This window comes from Podarcis pityusensis, assembly GCF_964106645.2.
Source record: "Podarcis pityusensis genome assembly, chromosome: 2".
NCBI classification, from domain to species: Eukaryota; Metazoa; Chordata; class Lepidosauria; order Squamata; family Lacertidae; genus Podarcis; species Podarcis pityusensis.
In genome coordinates this window covers 19,597,126-19,617,144 of record NC_138029.1, presented here as the reverse complement: position 1 = coordinate 19,617,144, position 20,019 = coordinate 19,597,126, and the positions used below count along the sequence as shown (strand labels likewise).

General features: G+C 44.6%; 1 protein-coding gene across 3 annotated transcripts in view; it reads right to left on the bottom strand.

Moving 5' to 3' along the window:
* ANKFN1 (ankyrin repeat and fibronectin type III domain containing 1) overlaps positions 1-20,019 on the bottom strand; it is a 217,990-nt gene that overhangs the window by 161,662 nt on the left and 36,309 nt on the right. The window contains exon 2 of one of the 3 annotated variants that reach the window (XM_080994439.1): positions 840-914. The exons of the other annotated variants lie outside the window; for them this stretch is intronic. The gene's annotated coding sequence lies outside the window, so the exon portion shown is untranslated. The remainder of the gene's footprint in view (positions 1-839; positions 915-20,019) is intronic. 3 annotated transcript variants of the gene reach the window in all.

Here is a 20,019-nt window from a genome sequence, read left to right as displayed (position 1 = left end):
TGTTTAAACAAACACAGAGATGCTTTCAAATGCAGCCTGAATACCTAAGATCTTTCCCTCTCCCTTCTTCTTCTTCTTCTTCTTCTTCTTCTTCTTCTTCTTCTTCTTCTTCCTCCACTCTCTCTCCTCCTCCCTCCTCCCACCCTCCTTCTCCAAAACAGAAGATTAAGCTCGCCATAAACATGAACCGATGAAAAGAATTCGCATGGAGCTCTGAGTGGTGCCACAGGGAATAGCCGCTGGAGAATTACAAATTGCTTCTGGAGACACTAGTCTCCCTTTACAGCACATTAACATAAAAGTACACATATCTTCTTTCTATAAGGCACTAACTTGTAAATTAACCTTTAATGGAGTATAAATGATGTCCTGAAAGAACTGCTTATGCAGCAATATTTATGATCTAGAAAATTGCAAATATTTACAAGATCATAGGTGTTAATAGTCTGTCAAAAATGTTTGTATATTGTACATACATTAAACCCCCAGTTAAAGGCCGCGCTGGGGGGAGGAGACCACCCTCTTTCAAGTCTAATATAGGATTTCATTTGCATGCCATATATGCCAATCTCTATAATTAGACTCTATCTTAAGATATACCAAGACAATTTTAGAGGGAAAGGTAACTTTCTCGCCAGAGTCCATTTATTTTACAGCTCAGCGTTGCCTGCCTGTGTGAACTGTCTGCTACATGATATTGTCTGGGGAAAATTAGCCTTCCATAAAAGATCTAAGGTTTGTTCCAGCAAATTGTCCCATGGCCAATGCAGCAATTTCAGTGAAAACAGAGGAATGTTCAGGCAGTTACAAGCACTGGTTGGAGTCAGTGACTTACTTACTCTAGAGAAGCCCCACTACTGGCGCTCATGCAAATTTCAGACTTCCAGGTTTTACTTTTGAGGCCATACAATACCCTGCAAGTAACACATAAAATCTATTTTTAGAAAGCCAAAGAAATAGCATAATCAGGGCCTTTGGAACTCAAAAAACATATCCCAATAGTTTCCTGCTCTGTTCTGAGATTAGGTGAGATCAGTAAGTAAATTTTTGAATGCTGAATGTGCAAGTGACTATCTAGAGACAATGGGTAAAACTAACACCACTAACTGCTGGATAAATGTTTAATGGTTATTGTATTTGTTTAAAAACCATTTTTTTTAAAAAGAGTGGAAAACCATTCCTATCACTGTCAATGGTCCTCAGGGCTGGATTTAGGTTTGATGAGGCCATGCACCCTATATATGGCACCCTATATATAGAAATGAGCAAACCAGTGATATTTTAGGGAGCAGGCTAGCAGGCAGGGCCCATTACTTAAATCATAGGAGCCTACAAAACACTGTTGCTGTATGTAAGTTTTATTTTATTTGTTTTTTATCTTATATTTTGGAAATGTACATCCAGTTTTTCCCCTTGGGGGCCCCAAGAGAGTGGGGCCCTAAGCTATAGCTTGTTTAGCATATACGTAAATCCGGCACTGATGGTCCTCTGCAAGGGGATGATGGGTTTGTCCTCATGGGGCCCTCTTCCATTTTGGACATTCTGGGATTCCTTGGTAGAGAAGAGACATAGAATCAAAGAACGGAAGGGCTAGAAAGGAACCCCGGGGGTCATTCCAGTCCAAACTCCTCGAATGCAGGAATATGCAGTTGGTTCATCTGGGGATTGAACCTGCAACCTTGGCGTTATCAGCACTGCACTCTAACCAACTGGGCTATCCAGAGTCCCATGGAAAGGTTGGTGTTACATATGCCAAGGGGTCCTGTGCTTTTTGGACCTTTTAAGCTCCCGTAGTTTGAATGCAGCAATGATTTGGGAGGTGGGGCTTGATCCAGACATTTTGCATAGCAGTAAAAGGCTACTTACACCCCCCCCAAAGGACAAAGGGGTACACAGATTTGCATAAAATGTACACCTATAAATTTACATCTATAACTGCTAATGTATTGGTAAAATAAAGGTAAAGGGACCCCTGATCATTAGGCCCAGTTGTGGCCGACTCTGGGGTTGCGGCACTCATCTCGCTTTATTGGCCGAGGGAGCAAGCATACAGCTTCTGGGTCATGTAGCCAGCATGACTAAGCTGCTTCTGGCAAACCAGAGCAGCGCACGGAAACATCGTTTACCTTCCCGCCGGAGTGGTACCTATTTATCTACTTGCCCTGTGACGTGCTTTCGAACTGCTAGGTTGGCAGGAGCAGGGACCGAGCAACGGGAGCTCATTCCATCGCGGGGATTCGAACCACTGACCTTCTGATCGGCAAGTTCTAGGTTCTGTGGTTTAACCCACAGCGCCCCCCGCGTCCCTAGTAATTGCTATATTTAAACAGAAATACATTTCTCACACTGACCAGGTAACATATGTACCTGTTAAATCGATCCAGCTTCAAGGCCATCTCTCTTCTCATGGCTATTCATCTTTAATCCACATTTGGGCCAGACAGCCCTTCAATTCAAAGGCCACCTTCTATAAAGCAACACACCTGGTCACTCTTAGCAGCACAGATCCTGAAAGTGATGTCAGAAGCCTGTGTCCCAAGTCTTTCAAGGGCTTAGCAATGACTCTCTAGATTGTACAAGCTCTAATTTCTGAACTGCAACAGTAGAGCGTAGAGCAAGGTTTAAACCAATGCACCATCTAGACTGGTTTTATGTCGGAACTGGGAATCCGTTTGCATACTGGGGAGCATATTACCTTCTGGGCAACCTTTTGGAGGCCACAGGGCAGTGGTGGGCAGGACCACAGACAAGAAAGAGCAGAGCAATGAATGTGGATTTGACCTTTGTACAGTAGAATAGTTTCCATCCATGATCACACACCCCTCTCCATCTTCCCTTCAGGCATCATCTGCACGATCTCGATTGAGCTATCATGCCCTCCAATATTTATCCGATGAAAATAGGGACATCTCTGGGTGGCTTCCAACACATGTAAAACATAATAAAACTATACAGGGCTGCCTTCAGGTGTCTTCTAAAGGTTGTAGAGTTACTTATCTCCTTGGTTCAGGGGTCGCATAACTCCATACCCTCCAACATTTCTGTGTGGAAAATAGGGACATCCTACCGTACCCTCTAAAAGGGACGCAGGTGGCACTGTGGGTTAAGCCACAGAGCCTAGGACTTGCCGATCAGAAGGTCGGCAGTTCGAATCCCCGCGATGGGGTGAGCTCCCGTTGCTCGGTCCCTGCTCCTGACAACCTAGCAGTTTGAAAGCACGTCAAAGTGCAAGTAGATAAATAGGTACCGCTCCAGTGGGAAGGTAAACGGTGTTTCCATGCACTGCTCTGGTTCACCAGAAGCGGCTCAGTCATGCTGGCCACAAGACCCGGAAGGTGTACGCCGGCTCCCTTGGCCAGTAAAGCAAGATGAGCACCACAACCCCAGAGTCGTCCGCGACTGGACCTAATGGTCCGGGTACCTTACCGTACCCTTTAATATTTCTCCAATGGAAATAGGGATGTCCTAAGGAAAAGCAGGACATTCTGGGATCAAACCAGAAAACGGGATGGCTTCTGTAAATCTGGAACTGTCCCTGGAAAATAGGGACACTTGGAGGGTCTGAGCTATTTCAATGGAACCTCTTGAAAAAGAGAGATCCCATTGTGCTGAGCTCCTTTACCACCCCATACAATTCAATATCTTCTTTTTAAAAAAAATAATATTTATTAAAGTTTCAAAGGAAAAAAAATCACATTAGTAAAAAAAGAATTAACAATAAAAAAGAAAAATACAAAGTAGAAAAAAAAGAAAAAACAGTTAAAAACAATTCCATCTTTTCCTCACTTCTTTTACGTTTACTTGTTTCCCGGACCTCCTCATACCTCCCTCTTTTGTATTCCAATTAAATTTGTTAATCCAACAATTCCTTTCCCTCCTTTTTAATCCTAATCTTTAAGATTGATATATTATAACTTTAAATTTTTACATATTAAAAACCAATTTTTCCATATTCTTTTGTACCTGTACAGCTAGAAACCACTTAACTTCAATCCAACATCATTCTAACATTCATTAATTTTGCAATATTTCTGTAAATAGTCTTTAAATTTCTTCCAATCTTCTTCCACCAACTCTTCTCCCTGGTCGCGGATTATCGCAATATCTTCAACCTGTATTATTCACACAGTTTATACTGGTTTAAACTGAGAGTCTCTTATTTACACCAACAGTGGGCCCGGCCCAATTTACTGGAGATTTTATATTATCCAATAAATGAGATCAAAAACAGCTCATTTCCTAACTTCACAATGGATTTAATGCAACCACCACAAAACACTTCTAGTGAACCACAGTTGCTGAAGCTTTCAAGTTTACGTTGTTTGTTCCCTAATCCAGAGGACCTTCAAATAATCTAATCATATCCTTCTCCCAACCCCAAAAGAAAAACACGACATACAAACCCCACAGACAAGGCATACCAGGGGAACAATAGAAGTATGGTTTCTCTCAAATCACCAAACACTTTTAATTTTCTTTGAAATACAAGGAAAGCATAATCTCTCTGAGACTCGATGCTGTATAAAATCATTAAATGGCATGAAGTGGCTTGACCTAGGCTCCTCCTAATATACAGCAAAAAGTCAGAGAATGTCCATGACCGACCATTAGCAAACAAAATAAATCCACCTTGCTGAGCTGCTCTCACATAACTGGCTGAATTGGAAGAAGTGCCAAAGATCCATATTGTGTGAGTGTCTGGAGGCGGTTGGAGGATGGACGACAGCTAACAGATTGAGGTTGAATCCTGACAAGACAGAAGTACAGTTCTTGGGGGACAGGGGGCAGGCTGGTGTGGAGGACTCCCTGGTCCTGAATCGGGTAACTGTGCCTCTGAAGGAGCAGGTGTGCTGCCTGAGAGTCATTTTGGACTCACAACTGTCCATGGAGGCACAGGTCAATTCTGTGGCCAGGGCAGCTGTCTACCAGCTCCATCTGGTATGCAGGCTGAGACCCTACCTGCCCGCAGACTGTTTTGCCAGAGCGGTGCATGCTTTAGTTATCTCCCACTTGGACTACTGCAATGTGTTCTAAGTGGGGCTGACCTGGAAACTACAACTAATCCAGAATGCAGCAGCCAGACTGGTGACTGGCAGTGGCCACCAAGACCATACAAGACTGGTCCTGACAGATCTGCATTGGCTCCCAGTACATTTCCGAGCACAATTCAAAGTGTTGGTGCTGACCTTTAAAGTCCTAAATGGCCTCAGTTCTGTATACCTGAAGGAGTGTCTCCACCCCCATCATTCAGCCCGGACACTGAGGTCCAGCACCGAGGACCTTCTGGTGGTTCCCTCGCTGCGAGAAGTGAGGTTGCAGGGAACTAGGCAGAGGGCCTTCTTGGTGGTGGCACCTGCCCTGTGGAACGCCCTCCCAGCAGATGTCAAGGCAATAAGCAACTATCTGACTTTTAAAAGACATCTGAAGGCGGCCCTGTTTAGGGAAGTTTTTAATGTTTGATGCTGTATTATATTTTTAATATTCGGTTGGAAGCTGCCCAGAGTGGCTGTGGAAACCCAGCCAGATGGGCGGGGTATAAATAATAAGTTGTTGTTGTTGTTGTATTGGGATAACAAACCATTATTTAAAGCCTCGTCACTTGTTCCATTAAAAACTGGAACGGGCTTCTCTTTATATGTCTTTCCCAGTGCTTCCCACTTCCACTCCCCCAACCAGTGATGACGTATGAATTAGTTAGGCTTCATTTATACTTGGAAATTTGTGCTGGAGCACAGCAGTATGTTAAAATAGCGGCAAACAGCTGCTTGGGGTGTTGACCTCCTGCTTTCCACTCCTGAATAACCTCTGACTTTGTCCATCAAAGGTCTCGGCCAAATATCCCCTCCCACAGTGGGTTTGATGACTGCACTTCCTGCTCACTTCCTGTTTACACTGGCTCAGCTTCTCCTATATTAAACACGCCCCTTCAACATGCCCATTGGATGACAGGACTAGACACCCTCCAGCCCATTATGAGCAGGGGAGTGGTGCAAAGACGCCTCTCTGTGAGCAAATGTGGCAGAGGCTGGTGTAGGTGCCTTTTCGCCTATCAGAGGGGCTCTTGACAGGAGTATGCCCACACCATGTTGTGGTTTTGTCCCTTTTTCTGCTCATCTATCTGTGCGAACCACTGTGCTGCACACCCACGGCTGCCATTTCCCAAATGTGCCCATTAGCCCCCAAAGTTTGGGTACATCTGAGGTGACCTCCTTTTCTTTGAGGGAGACAAATTTCATGAATTGGACCCAGTGAAGGATGCACATGCAAGTCCCTTCAGCATGGAATTAAAATTGTCGTCAGGGTTACTATGCCTGCAGAGTAGCACTAAGAATGAAACATGGATCTCTGCTGAGCTTTTAGTATTTGCTGAATCACAGCGATGAGATCTTGTGGCGCTTTCACAGATCCCTAAAATAAGCCATACAAGAGGAGAGTTGCAACCGATAACACATCTTTGTAGGCCTTCTTTGTTCCTGCCAGTCTTGCTGTGGACTTTTACATGTAACTTAAGCACAAAACCAATAATAGATATTACTACCTGTGGGGTTTTTGTTTTGTTTTTTTAAAAAAGCTCTCTGTTTTGGCATTAAAGAATTCCAATAGTCCTGTAGACTATCAAAGTTCTCAAAGCTTCATGTGTCTGGTGCCACCATCTGAACCAAATTAACATCATGAAACTAAGATTTCAAGGCAAATAAAAATACTATATCATCTTAATAAAAGCATCATGTGGCATGGGAAAATGAAGGCAAGAAAGATACAATTTTATAGGCCTTGCCCCTGCTCCTCTTACTGCAAACTGAAATTTAAAACTACTAAAAGAAGCACACATCAGGAGCCACATAATGAATCTGCTACGAATATTGGGCCTGGCTTTGGAGCTCACTTTAGACAAAAGCCTTTGGAAACAATCGGGAGAATTGCAGGACTGTAGCGAATAGCCCTCGCGGCTTTGAATTGTGTGGGTCAAGCAGTCTATATCGTCTTTATCAAAGTCGTGCTAGAAGGGAGGGGGTGAGATCCTCATAGGCAGCTATTTCAAGACAGATGCCAGAAGATGAAAATGGGGTCATAAATGTAACTCTTAGTTTTATAACATCCTTATAAAATGATCACAGGAAGCTGCTCTTTGGACACCATTATGGGGTGCTCTTTGACAGAAGGAATAAAAAGAGAAACAAAGTATGAACACAGAACTAAAACAACAGCAACCAAAACTGAGATCATGCTAGAACTCAAAAACTCGGGGAAATGCATACAGTTCACTAAATAGAGCAAAGCCATTGTTTTAAAAATAATAATTGCAGAGGGCAATATTAGGGATGAATGGCTAGAATGAAAAGGGTTGAATGGCTGCCAATGCATTTCTTCCTATATACATTAAAACGTAAGGCTGTTGTCAGACTGGAGTTCCTGTGGCTGCCAATAGGTAACATAGCAAGCAGGAGCTGCAGTCCCTAGTCTGCAACGATATCTATTATAATTGGGGTAGGGATCCTGTGGCCTTTCAGATGTTGTTAGACTATAACTCCCATAATCCCTGACCACTGGCCATGCCGACTGGGAATGAGGGGAGTGGACTCAACTCAATCAATTTCTTGAGTGCCACAGTTTCCTTGAACCATTGTACTAAAATAAGCTGCATCATATGATACCACCACACTCTTAGTTTCCTCACCTCTGTAGTAAAAGCTAATGAAGTGTGAAGGAGAAACTGAGCTCAGCTGCATCATAGCACACATTCTCTTTTGCTAGAATGAGGAAAGGAAACACAGGGCTGTTGCTCTAAGTAGCAGCCACATTGGTTGAGACAATATCTAGTTATTTCTAGTATGGAAATTGCCAACATCCAGACAAACCTCAGAGGATGCACCAGCCAGGAAGCTAGACAAAGACTTCAATCTCTCTCTTAAATGAGAGCAGAACAGTAACAGGAATCTCCAAACGATAACCAAGTCCAGCGCCACCCAGTGACTAAACAACAGAATGACACTATCCACCTAGGACCATGCTAGGTCATGCCACACATAAATGGAGGCCTCAGCCAAACAACAGAGGTTGGTGGTGTTATTGAAGAACTTCACTACACGATGTGCAAAAGCCCTAGAGAATAAAATAACTTGACAACTTTACCCTTACCCTTGTAACTGGTAACAAGAACTGAAAGCTTTATTAAATGGTTAATTTAATCAATTGAAACTACAGTTGCAGCTCATACTAAGTTGCCTCTCCACCCCGCTCCTGCAGCATATTTTTGCTACATAAATTAAGTGCATGGTATCATTATCATAGGGACGTGGGTGGCGCTGTGGGTTAAACCACATAGCCTAGGACTTGCCGATCAGAAGCTCAGCGGTTCGAATCCCCGCGACGGGGTGAGCTCCCGTTGCTCGGTCCCTGCTCCTGCCAACCTAGCAGTTCAAAAGCACGTCAAAGTGCAAGTAGATAAATAGGTACCGCTCCAGCGGGAAGGTAAACGGCGTTTCCGTGCGCTGCTCTGGTTCGCCAGAAGCGGCTTAGTCATGCTGCCCACATGACCTGGAAGCTGTACGCCTGATCCCTCAGCCAATAAAGCGAGATGAGCGCCGCAACCCCAGAGTCGGCCACGAGAGGACCTAATGGTCAGGGGTCCCTCTACCTTTACCTTATCATTATCATGGATAGCATGTGAGTAATCTTGCCTTGGTCACTTCTCTTCTCTTCTCTTCTCTTGCCACCCCCCCTCCGAAACCCCAATACAAGACTGTTTCATGGCACAGTTGGTCTTCACCTGCTTGCAAATTCCTATTGCTGCTGCAGTGAGGGTAAGGTAGGACTTGCTAACTCTGAGGACTGCAAGCAAGAGGGTGCATGCATCAGACACTGTCTTTCAAAGTCCACTGTGAATCTCTCTATGTAGGACTCCTGAAGTTCTAGACAAATAACTGAGATCTGACCATGTTCGATTTAGCTTGAAAATAACAGAGAGATGGCCAGGCAGGAACCAAGATTTCATTTATCAAAGTAGGGTGGTATTCAGTCTTGATCACTGATTGTGTAGGGGCCCTTGGTCATCTTCACTAAGAGGCCTGTTAGGTCAGCCTGTTACTGCTTTGGGAGGCCTTGAAGAGCAACATAGGTAGAAAGCAATTGTGGGAAATCAGATACAGACGACACCCCACTTATGCTGGGGTTTGACTGCTCAGCCTCCCCACCTAACAGCTGATGTGTGGGCAGGGTTGCCACCTTGAATAAAATATTGGGGGGATCCAGGAAAATCCTGCCCTGCATAATTGATCACATAATGGGCACACACATACTATTTGAATGGCAATGCCTATCAACTTGAGGGGGGAGGCCCCCTCAAATATTTTATTGGCTCCTATGTGCACAGGAAATTTGCTGCTGCTGCTGCTGCGCTACCCCACAAATCAACTGTTAGGCGAGAAGGCCGAGCAACCTCAACAAAGCCCCGCTGTGCCTCTGGCTCATGAGGAGACCCACCCCAGAACCCAAAAAGGATGCCTCTTCAGGTTCTGAGGAGGGTTTCCCCCTGAGCCACCAAGGACTTCCCAGCTCTCTCCTGCCACTTCCAGGTTCCTGTTGCCATGCATGTGCGTGGTGGTAAATTGCACTCAAGTGGGGAGTTGCCTGTACATTTCTGGGGCAATCAGATGAGTCTGTGGCAGGAGGTAAGGCCCATCCTTGCAACAGGCCCTGTTCCAGTGCTTTGATAAAGTCACATAATAAAGCACAACATAATGTCATTTCTGAAACATCTGTAAGAGCTTTAAATGGTACCCAAACTGAGGATTCCTAGATTAGCAGTTAGGCACAATTGGTTGAAACAAAAGACTAAATTGTAGGCTGTTAACAAAAGATCAGTTTAACTCATTTTATATACCCAAAATAGTATTCTTGACTTCAGCCTTGGTCATAGGAAATACTAAAAGGCAAACATTTGCTATTGAGAAAATGAATACGTTTTGAGCAAAGAAATAAGGCAATAATTTGCCGCACTTGACTTAGCAAGTGATGGGGGAGGGGAGGGGAGGGGAGAGAGAAACAACTCATTTCAATGAATTATCAGCTCCTTCGCTTTCATTTGGCTCCACCTATCTCAATTCACTCAAAGTTGTTCAGCAACAAAGTATAATTAATTTTCTTTCGTGGACAGCAAAGTCATTTAGCGCGTGGATATAGCAACAGTTTGGGCATATTGTAGCTGACAGTTCAAACAGTAATTATTATCTGCCAACCGTTTGCAGAAATAAAATTGCGATTTGTAATGCAAATGAATTCCCAGGAGAATAGACAATGGGATTTCAAACAAAAGGGTAAAAAATAGTGCCGTGGATGAACAATATTAAGCGCTCTGTTCAGGAAAATACAAAGGTCGCATCTCCAATACAGAGGGAAAGCACACTTAAACTCTATTTTCAAAGGGAATCATGTTTAATTCTGTGCTGGATGTCAGCCAGCGTGTAGTGAATTGATGTACAAGTTGTTGTATGAAAAGGCCAGAGTAAAAAATGCACACCATTGAGGATTTCATGGATAAAGAAAGGACAGCCCTGTATACTTGTATACCACCCCTATTTTCTAAGAGAGGGATGGCTAACCTGTCTGTCTCCAAATATAGCCAGACTCCAAATTCAAAGTGCTTAAATATTCCTCTGCCATTGTTTAAAGCTGCCATTTCCCTCTCAGTTTCCTTCATCTCTGTTTTACTCAAGCTTCTGCTGTTGTTTCAAGCCACCACTTTCCCCCTCCTCAGTCCCACACCATGCCCACTGCTGTTGTGCAATCTGCCTTCATTTTTTGCTCTCCTACCCTTCTGTGGCTTCATGCAAATCCAGGATTGTGATGTGGCACTACAAATCATCCAATGGAGGCTGTGAAGGGGCATTCATACATTTTTACTATACAGTCGTACCTTGGTTCTCGAACTTAATCCATTCCAGGAGTCCGTTCGACTCCCGAAACCGTTTGAAAAACAAGGCACGGCTTCCAATTGGCTGAAGGAGCTTCCTGCACTCAATCAGAAACCACAAAAGCCGTGTCAGACGTTCAGCTTCCAAAAAAAGTTTGCAAACCGGAACACTTACTTCCAGGTTTGCAGCTTTCAGGAGCTGATTTGTTCGGCGGCTAAGCTGTTTAATAACCAAGGTACCACTGTATGGAGAAAAATATTAGAAATGATCATCTTCAGGATTTTCATATGGATAGTCCCTATTTTAGTAACAGGAACTTAGCATTTATGCAGCACTTAAGAGTGTTCGGAGAACTTCACTTCTATTTTCTCAACAATTTTTACAAGAATCCTTGCACTGAGGCTAGTCGAGACCACTAAACACTGGTCTTGAAAGACCTACATTGGCTCCCAGTACGTTTCCGAGCAAAATTGAAAGTGTTGGTGCTGACCTTCCAAGCCCTAAACAGCCTCCGTCCGGTATACCTGAAGGAGCATCTCCACCCCCATTGTTCAGCCCGGACACTGAGGTCCAGCGCCGAGGGCCTTCTGGCGGTTCCCTCCCTGCGAGAAGTGAGGTTACAGGGAATCAGGCAGAGGGCCTTCTCAGTAGTGGCGCCTGCCCTGTGGAACGCCCTCCCATCAGATGTCAAGGGACAACTGTCTGACTTTTAGAAGACACCTGAAGGCAGCTCTGTTTAGGGAAGCTTTTCATGACTGTTTTAATGTATTTTTAATCTTTTGTTGGAAGCCGCCCAGAGTGGCTGGGGAAACCCAGCCAAATGGGCAGGGTAGAAATAATTGGTGATGATGATGATGATGTCAGCTTTATCCTCATGTTGCAGATGAATCACTGAGGCTGGAGCTATACAGATTTTTTTTTTAATGGTCCACCATCTTGCTCCTGGTGTGGTCTCCCCCATCCACCACCAGAGGACAACATCTTGAGAAGGAGAAACCTCATTTCAAAAAGTTTTCTTTGTAGGTTGTCTTTGCAGTTTTATCATATAGTTTATAGATCATTAACTTGTAGGTTGTGAGGGTCACTCAAAAAGCATATCAATAAAATAAAAATAGATAGAATATTAATCCTATGTGATATTATGATGGTGACGCCAGCTTTTAAGAAGACAAGGGCTTGTACCGCATAATCCTATACATATTCATGTTTATGCAAGTTCTACTGTTTCCAAAGAGGATTTACTTCCTTGTAAGTAATTTTAGACTACACAAATTCACAATGACTTATTAGAAAGTGCATTTTAAAAAAATTAATTACAACCCTGAAAATAATCAGAGTGCAATCACAAATTCCATCTCATTGTAACCACAATCCTCTTTAAAAACATTTGTGATTTCAGCAGAGATTAGGAAAAGGCATCCCTTTAGTAATGATTTATTCATCCATCCTTTGACAAAGGAAAGAATGTGTGTATCTGCTGTATAGACTGGCATCAGGAACGTCTTTCAGGATCAATGTCTGTAGGCTCTGTGATAAAGGATTTACAGTGAGGTATCCAAAACACCTTTGTTGTTCCTTCAAGAAGAACGCCGATACGTATATTTTCAGCGGATGACTTACATAGCCTTACCTTGTCTGATAAATCAATACAAGCAGTACTTTGCCAACCATTGGGATCAGCCTGGTTTCTGTAGCTTTGCAAGACTGCAAAACATTTCCTGGAAATGGAATATACTGTTGGATCGGTGGAATCCCAACTTTCGCTTACACTGGTGAAATTGGGCAATAGCTTCAGTATTACAGCCCAAGGACCAAGCTACCTCGCCAATCACCTGTAATAATAGTAGGGAAGGTGCTTCACCACAGCAAAGCACCTTCAAGAGGGAGCAGTTTGCAATGGTGCAAGGTAGGTCGGTGAGTGAGAGGCCATATTTAATTGTTCCTCTGCTCACAGATTTTCCCTAAAACTCTCCAGCTACTTCCTCTTGGGGTTCCTGACCCATGTTAGAGTTCTGATATGTGTCTGTCCAGAGGTTTAAAAAGAGGTTTAAAGACTCTCTCACAGCAAATCTTAAAAAATGTAGTATAAACACGACAAGTGGGAAACACTGGCCTGCGAGCGCTCCAATTGGAGAACAGCCTTGACCAAAGGTGTCATGGGCTTTGAAGACACTCAAACTCAGGACAAAAGGGAGAAATGCACTAAGAGGAAGGCACCCTTGGCAAACCCTTACCGTGATCAACTCCTGCCCGGAAACCTATGTCCCCCGTGTGGAAGGACATGTGGATCCAGAATTGGCCTCCACAGTCACTTATGGACTCACGGTTGAGACTGTGTTCATGGAAGACAATCTTACTCGGCTATGAGTGATAAAGCAAGGAAGGAAGGAAGGAAAAAGTCTGTCCAGGGTACAGGGGTTGCCTATGCATAGGGGAAGGGTTAAGCTCCATTCTGCTCACCACTTCTCCCATTGCTCATTGCTCTCCTCAAAGTTGTTTTGTTTGTGCAAACTAGTGGTAGACCCAAGTACAGTGGTACCTCGGGTTACAGACGCTTCAGGTTACAGACGCTTCAGGTTACAGACTCCGCTAACCCAGAAATAATACCTTGGGTTAAGAACTTTACTTCAGGATGAGAACAGAAATTGTGCGGTGACAGCGGGAGGCCCCATTAGCTAAAGTGGTACCTCAGGTTAAGAACAGTTTCAGGTTAAGAACGGACCTCCAGAATGAATTAAGTTCTTAACCCGAGGTACCACTGTATTTAGCCAAGATCCACCCACCCAACCCCTTTTTGCACTTTCAGAGCTGGATGGGTGAGGTTGGCACAGGGCAATCCTTTTCTCTCAAGAATGCCCCGGGAATCATGCAGTGCCACTCCCATGGGTCATTCCGGACCACATTTTCTTAGGGAACGACAGGCAGGCCGCTGTTGATAGACAAGCTGCAATTTAGAGTGACGGCTTAGGTGGGATCTAGACTCACATTAAAAAATATTGTGAAAATACTTTATTGTTTTTTAAAAAAATGTTTTGGGGAAAAATACATTGCATTTGACATAGCTCACAATCGCCATCTAGTGTCACATCTGCATATTGCACTTTAGGTAAAGGTAAAGGGACCCCTGACCATTAGGTCCAGTCGTGGCCAACTCTGGGGTTGCGGCGCTCATCTCGCTTTATTGGCCGAGGGAGCTGGTGTACAGCTTCCGGGTCATGTGGCCAGAATGACTAAGTCGCTTCTGGCGAACCAAAGCAGCACACAGAAACACCATTTACCTTCCCGCCAGAGCGGTACTATTTATCTACTTGCACTTTGACATGCTTTTGAACTGCTAGGTTGGCAGGAGCAGGGACCGAGCAACGGGAGCTCACCCCATGGCGGGGATTCAAACCGCCGACCTTCTGATCGGCAAGCCCTAGGCTCTGTGGTTTAACCCACAGCGCCACCCACGTCCCCTGACTTTTACAACACACTTTACAACACAGTTAAAATGTTTTATTTGAAGCTGTGTAGTTGAGCCCTTTGTTGTTTTTCTCCCCAAGTTGAAAAAAAGTGGGTGGGGAAAGAAGAAAAAGTCCTCAGCGTCCACAGTGAAATGCAAGTCCACCCCACCTGAAGGTGCTGTGACATTTGCCCTTTCCTGACAGTTGCCAGGGGGTGAGGGTGGTGCACAGAGGTCAGAATTCTGCAGAAAGTGCCATTTCTTCATAGTTCCTCTCACCAGATTCCCGCCTTGTAAATTCTAAGTGCTCATGAGAGCAGGACAAAGAGATACTGCCCCATGCCATTCCTTATCATCTGAGCTATGAATTCCCTATGTGGGATTTGCAGAATAATACTAGTGTCCTAGCTACGTGGGCAAGGTAGTTGTGGATGCTATTATTTGCACCAGGTCCAGGGTTGGTGTCAAATCCTGTTGTCTTCAGAAGCATGGACTTTGTCCAGAGATATATAGAATATGGAGTAAAGGGGGCTATTTCCCTTTACCACCTTGTCCCACCTTCTCCCACCCATATCCCACCCTTTTTCAGCTGTTCCACGAGCATATCTTCACAGGTGGAATGGCTGCCTTGTGTTGTGTATTTGCTCTTCTACTGGTGCAATGAGGCTTACACCAAATCCTGCAATCCCTCCGCCAGTGAAATTTGAGATAAGGATTGGGCCCTTCGTATCCTGCAGCTTAAAGATCCAGTCGAACCTTGGTTCTCAAATGCGTTCCGGGAGTCCGTTCGACTCCCAGAACCATCCAGAAACCAAGGCATGGCTTCTGATTGGCTACAGGAGCAGCCAATCGGAAGCTGCAGATGCCATGCTGGACATTCCAAAAATTGTTTGAAAACCGGAACACTCACTTCTGGGTTTCGATCGTCCGGGAGCCGATTTGTTTGGGAGTCAAGGCATTTGAGATCCAAGGTGCTGCATTTCTCTTAGAAGAAATGATGAAACAGTGGTACCTCGGGTTACATACGCTTCAGGTTACACACTCCGCTAACCCAGAAATAGTGCTTCAGGTTAAGAACTTTGCTTCAGGATAAGAACAGAAATCGGGCTCTGGTGGCGCGGTGGCAGCAGGAGGCCCATTAGCTAAAGTGGTGCTTCAGGTTAAGAACAGTTTCAGGTTAAGAACAGACCTGCAGGACGAATTAAGTACTTAACCCGAGGTACCACTGTACTCCAAAAAAATTATTTGTATTTATTTTACTTAAGCAGGGGAAACGACCAGTAAAAGATTGCTTTGCACCATCCATTCAGATTTATGTTGCTAGGGAACAACATAAGAATGCTACCCTCATATTTTGGAAGAACAAGAGGGGAAGGGAGTCCAAATAGCATGCTGTTTAAGAAAGTACATTTCATCAGCTATGAAGACTTTGAAAGTGTCTATTGCTTCAGACCTTTCAATCACAAAAATGTGTTTGTGTTTAGGTGGCTGCTTTGAAAGCCAATCATGCTTTCTCTGGAAACCTAGTAGTCCCCAACCTTCAAGAAAATACCTGCAACTCCATTCTTAGAAAGAAACATAGAGCCCCCACTATATTTTACACTGACACATTCGTAAGTAGAAAGGTGATTGAGAAACAAAGGGAAATAACAGCCTCGTAGCCAGTGTTGCTTGGAAATTCTAAGAAACAAAATAACAAAACAAAACAAGGATATAGCTTTGAAGTCAATGGTTAAAATAGCAGTTTTGAAATGTTCAGTCCACCATCTTAATTAAGATGCATCTGATGGTATCTTAACATGGACTAAAACCCATTATTTCATCTCAGGAACCATCAATGCAATGATACCTTCAGAGAAGTCCACACCAGCTTGATTTAAACAGAGTCCAACACTATCAAAATGTCAACCCTCAATTCTGCTCCTCAATTTTGAGCTGCCAACTGAATTTCCCTCAACAGAGAGTGAACGTAACTACTTCTCAAAATTCTCAGGGCAGAAGATGTGACTCCAGGAATGCTCAAGGAGTTGCTGCTTATTTCTTTCCAGTATGCATACATGTGCTCAAGCAGAGACATACTATATTCTTTAAAAAGAAGAAGAAGAGGAAGAGGAGGAGGAGGAAGAAGAAGAAGAAGATTGTTTTTAGTTGTAGATGTTTTTATTGCTATATTGTTTTGATGTGTTCTATAGGAAGAGATTAATTCAAGGAACCGAAATAAATTAATGCGCATACACTCTGCCCACATCCAGGTAGAGAACTCATCATGTGTGAAGCCATCCAAGCAGCAGAGGTGCAGTTAGGGGGGGGGGCCATGGGGCCTAGACTCCGGGGTCTAGACCCTGAGTCTTTTGTGCTGGGTTCCAGATCTTCTTCCCCTTTCTCCTCCCTTTTAATACCTTCCCCCCAGTTTGCATACAGAGTGACTGGGTGCAGAATGTAGGCTGGATAACAGTCACATCCATTGGTATCCCATATTATGCCTCTGGCTGAAACTGGCCCCTGGAAGGTTGCCCACAAAGAAATTCAGCCCTTGAGCTGAGAATGGTTCCCCACCCCATAGGTAAAGGACCCCTGGATGGTTAAGTCCAGTCAAAGGCAACTATGGGGTGCGGCACTCATCTCGCTTTTTAGGTCGAGGGAGCTGGCGTTTGTCCACAGATAGCTTTGCGGGTCATGTGGCCAGCATGACTGAACTGCTTCTGGCACACGGAGGACCATGACGACTGCCAGAGCGCATGGAAATGCTGTTTACCTTCCTGCCACAGCAGTGCCTATTTATCTACTTGCACTGGTGTGCTTTTGAACTGCTAGGCTGGCAGAAGCTGGGAGCAATGGGAGCTCACTCCATCGCGGGGATTCAAACCGCCAACCTTCCACCCTATAATAAACAAACAGCCCTTTGTGCCTTGAGTGGTTTCCTATTCACTGAATCTAGGATAAAGTACTAACCCCAGTGGTGATGTTCTGTTACCATGGATGAAGGCGGTTTGCCTCTGAATACCAGTTGCTGGAAACTGCAGGAAGAGAGAGGGCTCTTGTACCCAGATCCTGTTTGAGGGCTTCACACAAATACCAGACTGGCCATTGTGGGAATAGGATCCTGGACTAGTAAACCTACCTCTATTGACCTAGGCCAGTGGTGGCCAAACTTGGCCCTCCAGCTGTTTTGGGACTACATTTCCCATCATCCCAGACCACGGGTCCTGTTAGGGATGATGTGTTGTAGTCCCAAAACAACTGGAGGGCCAAGTTTGGCCACCACTGACCTAGGCTTTCCTGTGCCCTCCACCTCTGCTGCAGGGTGACTACAGTAGCCAAGACACAGCTCTGCCCCATGTGCCAGGCATAGGAGCCCGATTCCTGATTTTTTTTTAATGGCAAATCTTTGTTTTCACCACTCCAGCTAACACAGATTTCGTCAAAGGAGCGGGCTGCCTAAAGGACGCTTTGTACAACATTCCCTGCTGCATTACTCAACAGTCCTTTGATCTCTCAGAACGCACTGTGAAAAACCCACAATTGGAACGAATAAAGGACCCTGCAGTACATACACAGTAAGTAGTTGTTAATACATAATGGGTCTTGCTACAAGCCATGAGTTTCCAATGAGCTCGTTCCTTCCCACTATGTCCTGTTTCATGTATAAGACAAAGCTGAAGTCCTTAAACACTGGGGGGCACATCTTGACACTGAGACCATTCCGTGAGGGAGCATGCATTTGAGACATTTGTTCACAAAAAGATCCAGTAGCTGAGGCTAAGAAAATGAGGAATCAGCATATGCCCTGGAATACAAGGGGTTTTGGGTGTGTGTGTCAGTCTTTCTACCACTGAATGATAAAGCAGAAATGCCAGGTTAAATGTTTTACCTGCAAAATAAATCTTATCTGTCCATGTTGTGCAGAGAACCCAACATGATACTGGATTGCAGCATATGGCTAGGCTTTACTCATTCAAGTTTACAGTGGTACCTCAAGTTACAGACGCTTCAGGTTACAGACTCCGCTAACCCAGAAACAGTACCTTGGGTTAAGAACTTTGCTTCAGGATGAGAACAGAAATCACGTGGCAACAGCACGGCGGCAGAGGGAGGTCCCATTAGCTAAAGTGGTACCTCAGGTTAAGAACAGTTTCAGGTTAAGATCAGACCTCTGGAACGAATTAAGTTCTTAACCCAAGGTACCACTGTATTTATCACCAGTTGCAGAACGAAAGCATGATTCCGTATTAGAAGTGACTTGCACTGTCCCCAAAGCTTTGCTCCACCTCTGTACCCAACCCAGTGCCTTCCAGATGTTGTGGAAGCATGGCTAATAGGGGTGATGCGAATTGGAATCCAGCCCCATCTGGAAGGCAGCAGGTTAAAGGGAAGGCTGCTGCTGATGGATGTTTTGGAGATTCCTCCTAAACCCCTGGAGCAGATTTGGGGAGTGCATGGAGTCCAGGGGTGAAGAGGAGGGGTGGGGAGTCCCGTTGCAAAAGCAGAAATCTTTCTGCTGGCAGGACATAGCCCTTGAATATTGCCCTGGTTGCTAACAGGCGCATCAGGTTCCATCCCACATTGCAGGTGCCCAGTGCATGCATGACGTCACATGCAGTGTGTGACGTCACACGCCCCCACCACAGAGGGAAGGTCCAACAGAGCACCCTGCTATAGCATGCGATGCATTGGGTTGGCTGGGCACCCACACTGAAATTTTTGTGGGGGCCCAGGCACCCAGGGCCCCCTATGGTTGCTAACCACATGACTAGTGTAACCTGATTAGGCTCTAACAGAAGATCAGGAACACTGTTTGGGAGAACATTAGGATGAAATACCGGTGGGGCACAGCTCTTTATTATTATTATTATTATTATTATAGTATTATTATTATTATTATTATTATTATTATTATTATTAGTCCCCCATCCATCTGACTGGGTTGCCCCAGCCACTCTGGGCAGCTTCCAACATATATAAAAACAAAATAAAACATTATATATATTTTTAAAAAACCTTCCCTATACATGGCTGCCTTCAGTTGTCTTCTAAAGGTTGTATAGTTACTTATCTCATTGGCTTGTGGGTAACTTAACTCCATACCCTCCAACATTTCTCCAATGAAAATAGGAACATCCTGGTTTTCCCAGTAGTGATGTATGGAAGTGAAAGCTGGACCATAAAGAAGGCTGATCGCCGAAGAATTGATGCTTTTGAATTATGGTGCTGGAGGAGACTCTTGAGAGTCCCATGGACTGCAAGAAGATCAAACCTATCCATTCTTAAGGAAATCAGCCCTGAGTGCTCACTGGAAGGACAGATCGTGAAGCTGAGGCTCCAATACTTTGGCCACCTCATGAGAAGAGAAGACTCCCTGGAAAATACCCTGATGTTGGGAAAGATGGAGGGCAGAAGGAGAAGGGGACGACAGAGGACGAGATGGCTGGATAGTGGTCTCGAAGCTACCAGCATGAGTTTGACCAAACTGCGGGAGGCAGTGGAAGATAGGAGTGCTTGGCGTGCTCTGGTCCATGGGATCACGAGGAGTCGGACATGACTGAATGACTAAACAACAACAAAGGAAAAGTGGGACATTCCGGGATCAAATCAGAAACTGGGACAGCTTCTGTAAATCTGGGACTCTATGTGGAATATAGAGGCACTTGGAGAGTCTGTGAT